Source organism: Magnolia sinica, chromosome 14, assembly GCF_029962835.1.
Source record: "Magnolia sinica isolate HGM2019 chromosome 14, MsV1, whole genome shotgun sequence".
In the NCBI taxonomy this organism is placed as follows: domain Eukaryota; kingdom Viridiplantae; phylum Streptophyta; class Magnoliopsida; order Magnoliales; family Magnoliaceae; genus Magnolia; species Magnolia sinica.
In genome coordinates, this window is record NC_080586.1 from 34,848,276 (window position 1) to 34,854,951 (window position 6,676).

Genomic DNA, 6,676 nt, shown 5'->3' on the forward strand with positions numbered 1-6,676 from the left:
CAGGTTGGATCTCAAATAAATATCATGGTGGACCCTCGGAAGGTTTCAACTGTGTGCGCTACTCTCTCACTGTGTTTTCTGTGATGGGTCCACTTGAACTTTATATCGGCCTCATTCTTTGCCACATTCCCTAAAGTGATATCTCCAAATGGATGGACGGTATGGATACAATACATACATCACGGTGGGGCCTACAGAATATGGTGACGTTACTTCATTAGCGAATTTGGCTACTGAGCCTGTGAGTAGCTAATCTTCGTCCGTTGGCTTCTAGACTTGGTAACGAGCATAATGGTCTTGGTGATGCGGTGCAGTTAATAATACACAGTCTGATCCGGTCCGCAGCAGGGAAGGCAAGAATCTTTATTAAGAAATTTACAACTGTACGACCCATTTATGGCTCATTTAGGAGACTAAGCCCACCTCATTTTCTCTCGTGAGAATATGCCCCAACTGTACGGATGGCTTGCCAAAGGTCGAAAATGCCCCTGCTTGTTCCGTCAAGCGGATCGGTGGTGCTCGAAGACGAGCGCTGACACTCCTCGAACTCCGAGTTTTACGAACGGTTCAAAAGATATCAAAGTTACATGGGCCCCACAGTTACGTATTTATTATATCCACAACGTTCATCCATATTTCGAGATCATTTGGGAGCATTATCAAAAAAAAAAATCAAATCCAAAGATCAACTGGACCACACCACAAAGAGCAACGGGAAAACTGATTTTCATCGTTAAAAATTTTGTAAGGCCCACCATAACATTTATTTTCCATCCAATCTATTCATAAGGTCACAAAAGCCTGGATGAAGAGGGAAAAAAATTTCCATAATGATCCAAAACTTCTATGGCCCCTAAAAGGTTTTCAATGGTAGACGTTTAATTCTCCACAGCCTTTTACAGGGTGGTCCACTTGATAGCTAGATCTGTCTCATTTTTTGTCTCAAGCCTTAATACGAGTTCGTCCAATATATAGACGGTTTGGTTATAACACATACCTCATCATAGGACCCACAAAAAGCGGTGGGGATTACAAAAGTAAAAAATAAAATAATAATACATAAATAGGCCGGGAACTTATTGCTACGGTATTTTCTATAGCTACGGATTATAACCGTAGCCATAGCCGTAGCCCTTGCTGCTTCGATATGTCCTTTTATATGTATCGAAGGTCTTTCGATTAATCAAAAAAGGTCCAGAACTGTCCAGCGAGTTTGCCTCAAAAATCCTGCAATTTTCGATACATATCGAAGAGTATTCGATATGTATCAAAGATGATATGAACAATAGCTACCGATTATAACCGTAGCCATAACTGTAGTCTGTGCCGGTTTATGAATTTTTTTTTATTTTTTTATTTTTTTACATAGATAAATTTATTCAACCTACAATTTTCTCTAATATAAATTTATATTAATATGTATATATAAGCATATAAAAAAAAATTTCTCTCTTTTTTTCATTTATTTCTTTATTCATTTAACAAGAATATCTCCTAAACCAAAATTAGTTACTTGACGTACCCTATATGATTTTGGGGTAGGAGAAGCTACTTTAGCCAACCAACCTGGTTATTTTTCAAGATTCCATTAGATCTATGGTCGAAAATCCATTTCATTCACTTCGTGGTCAATTTCAATCAGTTTGCGGTCAATTTCATTCATTTCATTTACTTCGCGATCAATTCCATGCATTTCGCGATCAATCCCAGCAATTCCGTTTTGATTCACGGTCATTTCCATGCATTTCACAGTCAATTCCCTTCACTTCACGGTCATTTGCATGCATTTTGCGGTCAAATTGCTTCAAACCATGATCATTCCCATGCATTTCATGGTCATCCCAAACTATTCCGTGTTGATTCACGGTCGTTTCGAGGCATTTCGCGGTCAATTCCCTTCACTTCACGGTCAGTTACATGCATTTCGCGATCAATTCGCTTCAAACCATGATCATTCCCATGCATTTCACGGTCATCCCAAACAATTCTGTGTTGATTCACGGTCGTTTTGAGGCATTTCGCGGTCAATTCCCTGCACTTCATGGTCATTTGCATGCATTTCGCGGTCAAATCGCTTCAAACCATGATCATTCCCATGCATTTCGCGGTCATCCCAAACAATTCCGTTTTGATTCACGGTCGTTTCGAGGCATTTCACGGTCAATTCCCTTCACTTCACGGTAATTTGCATGCATTTCGAGCTCAAATCGCTTCAAACGATGATTATTCCCATGCATTTTGTGGTCATCCAAAACAATTCCGTGTTGATTCACAGTCATTTCGAGGCATTTCGCGGTCAATTCCCTTCACTTCACGGTCATTTGCATGCATTTCGTGATCTAATCGCTTCAAACCATGATCATTCCCATGCATTTCACGGTCATCCCAAACAATTGTGTTGATTCACGGTCGTTTCGAGGCATTTTGCGGTCAATTCCCTTCACTTCACGGTCATTTGCATGCATTTCGTGCAAAAATCGCTTCAAACCATGATCATTCCCATGCATTTCATGGTCATCCCAAACAATTCCGTGTTGATTCCCGGTCGTTTTGAGGCATTTCACGGTCAATTCCCCTGACTTCACGGTCATTTGCATGCATTTCACGGTCAAATCGCTTCAAACCATGATCATTCCCATGCATTTCACGGTAATCCCAAACAATTCCATGTTGATTCACGGTCGTTTCGAGGCATTTCGCGGTCAATTCCCTTCACTTCACAGCCATTTGCATGCATTTTGCGGTCAAACGCTTCAAACCATGATCATTCCCATGCATTTCGCGGTCATCCCAAACAATTCCGTGTTGATTCAAGGTTGTTTCGAGGCATTTCGCGGTCAATTCCCTTCACTTCACGGTCATTTGCATGCATTTCGCGGTCAAACGCTTCAAACCATGATCATTCCCATGCATTTTGCGGTCATCCCAAACAATTTTGTGTTGATTCACGGTCATTTCGAGGCATTTCGCGGTCAATTCCCTTCACTTCACAGCCATTTGCATGCATTTCACGGTCAAATCGCTTTAAACCATGATCATTCCCATGCATTTCACGGTCATCCCAAACAATTCCATGTTGATTCACGGTCGTTTTGAGGCATTTCGCGGTCAATTCCCCTCACTTCACGGTTATTTGCATGCATTTCGCAATCAATTCCCTTTATTTTTGGACAACTGATCACCTGCAACCGAGATACATATGCACCTACAAATTTCTGAAGGCAGAAACTAGGCTGTGGCATACCACTGGTTGTAGGTGGTGATCATTCCCCCTATTCTCTTAAGATTATAGAATAATTGTACAGATATCGATTTTGTTTTCAACGGCATCACCCTAGCAAACGCTTAGTCTGACCTGAGAGAATATACAATGGGCACTTCTCTTTCAAGATTTTCAATCAATTACTATATCATTTCATGCTTATTTCTATGCAATGTATGGTCAATTCCGACGATTCCACTTCACTTCTCGGTCATTTCCATGCATTTCACAGTCAATTCCCTTCACTTCACGGTCATTTCCATGCATTTCACCGTCAATTCCCTTCACTTCACGGTCATTTCCATGCATTTCACCGTTAATTCCCTCCACTTCACGAATAATTCCATGCATTTCACGGTCAATTCCGACAATTCCGTGCATTCGAGTGTCCAACCTTCCCACACTTGAAAGAAATCGAAATTGTCTGTGATCGATTACCTCCTGTCATCCAATGCCTTTGTTGGTCAGATTGGGAACATTTCCTTGGTTGTGCTACCACACCGTTTGTGGTTGCTAAATGTGACCCAAGTTCTTCAATTTGCTGATGATGGCCCACCTTGTCAACTTCACTTCCTGTACTAGGCAACGGTTGGGATCCTTTCCCATTTGATGTATTGAATGATGTACTCTCTCGCCCATTGACATCTCTTGTACCCCCATCTGTATGTAAACGGGGTTCCTTGTTAGGCAGATGGTAGGGAACCTCCGTCACTTAAAATCCTTCACTAGAAGATGATGGCAGCCCTTTATCTACGAATCCATGGAGTAACATACCCTCCAGTGCATTACCATTTCCTTCAGCCCCTTCATGTAAATTAAGACCCTTGATTGGTGGATGGTGGCTTCCCTCCGCTTCAAATACTTTTTGAGATGATGATAGTGGTTCGTTCTCTATCGATCCATGGAATAACACACCCTCTAAATCACTACAATCTCCTTCTCCCCCTTCATGCAAATAGATATCCTCAATTTTAAGATGGTGGCCCACCTCCTTCACTTCAGATCCTCCACCAGATGATGAAACTGGCCCTCTCTCTATTGACTCATCAAATGATAAATCCTCGCGTTTCTCATTATCTCATACCCCTTGTTCATGCAAATTAATCCTTTCGATCAGTGGATGGTGGTCTACTTCCACTTCAAATCCTTCACCTGATGATTTCTCTATTGACCGATGCAATATCACATCCTCCAGTCCATTATCATATCCTTCTTTGAGCACTTCGATCAATAGAGATTTTTTATCAGATGATGATGGACAATCATTCTCAATTGACCCATAAAACAACATACCCTTGATTTCATCACCATCTCCTCCCCCCTTTTCATTTAAGTCGAGCTTCTCGATCAGCGAATGGTGGCCCACCTCCTCCACTTGAAACCCTTCCCCAGTCAATAAGATTCTGGTTGCTAGACCATTGAGGTACATTTTCGATATATCGATATTTACTCGATATATACTTACTTCGATATATCGAAATATCGGAGATATAATCGATAATTGCACTAAAAAAGCAGTTCGATGCTGGACATTTTCTGACAATTTTCAATATATCGAAATCTAGTCGATATATCGATACCCCGATATATCGTCATCTACTCGATTATATCGATAATATAATTTAAAAAGCATTTTGTCGCTGGACAGTGTGTGACCATTTTCGATCAATCGAATAATAGTCGATATATCGGTCGGTTGTAAGGATGACTTGCTACTATTATATCGACTAGATTTCGATATAATCGACAACTTACTCTACCATTAATCGATTAGGTTTCGATTATATCGAAGAGTTTCGATATATCATGTTTTATTCGATATATCGAAGTGTAATTTTTTCATTTTTTTTCTAATGTGTTTTTTTATTATTATATATATATATATATTGTTTTGCTATTTTAGGTTAGCTTGTTAGTACACACCCATGTCGGTACACACTCCATGTTATCCAAGTTATGTTCATAGTGTGCTTCTTCTAGTCTCTTAAGTTGCACGGTCATTTGCATGCATTTCGCGGTCAAATCGCTTCAAACCATGATCATTCCCATGCATTTCCCGGTCATCCCAAACAATTCTGTGTTGATTCACGGTCGTTTCGAGGCATTTTGCGGTCAATTCCCTTCACTTCATAGTCATTTGCATGCATTTCGCGCAAAAATCGCTTCAAACCATGATCATTCCCATGCATTTCATGGTCATCCCAAACAATTCCGTGTTGATTCCCGGTCATTTTGAGGCATTTCACGGTCAATTCCCTTCACTTCACAGCCATTTGCATGCATTTCGCGGTCAAATCGCTTCAAACCATGATCATTCCCATGCATTTCGCGGTCATCCCAAACAATTCCGTGTTGATTCACGGTCGTTTCGAGGCATTTCGCAGTCAATTCCCTTCACTTCACGGTCATTTGCATGCATTCGCGGTCAAACGCTTCAAACCATGATCATTCCCATGCATTTCGTGGTCATACCAAATAATTTCGTGTTGATTCAAGGTTGTTTCGAGGCATTTCGCGGTCAATTCCCTTCACTTCACGATCATTTGCATGCATTTCGCCGTCAAACGCTTCAAACCATGATCATTCCCATGCATTTTGCGGTCATCCCAAACAATTTTGTGTTTATTCACGGTCGTTTCGAGGCATTTCGCGGTCAATTCCCTTCACTTCACAGCCATTTGCATGTATTTCGCGGTCAAATCGCTTCAAACCATGTTCATTCCCATGCATTTCACAGTCATCCCAAACAATTCCATGTTGATTCACAGTCATTTGGAGGCATTTCGCAGTCAATTCCCCTCACTTCACGGTCATTTGCATGCATTTCGCGATCAATTCCCTTTATTTTTGGACGACTGATCACCTGCAACCAAGATACATATGCACATACAAATTTCTGAAGGCAGAAACTAGGCTGTGGCATACCACTGGTTGTAGGTGGTGATCGTTCCCCCTATTCTCTTAATATTATAGAATAATTGTACAGATATTGATATTGGTTTCAACGGCATCACCCTAGCAAACGCTTAGTCTGACCTGAGAGAATATACACTGGGCACTTCTCTTTCAAGATTTTCAATCAATTACTATATCATTTCATGCTCATTTCTATGCAATGTATGGTCAATTCCGACGATTCCACTTCACTTCACGGTCATTTCCATGCATTTCACAGTCAATTCCCTTCACTTCACGGTCATTTCCATGCATTTCACCGTCAATTCCCTTCACTTCACGGTCATTTCCATGCATTTCATCGTCAATTCCCTCTACTTCACGAACAAGTCCATGCATTTCACGGTCAATTCCGACAATTCCATACATTCGAGTGTCCAACCTTCCCACACTTGAAAGAAATCGAAATTGTCTGTGATCGATTACCTCCTGTCATCCAATGCCTTTGTTGGTCAGATT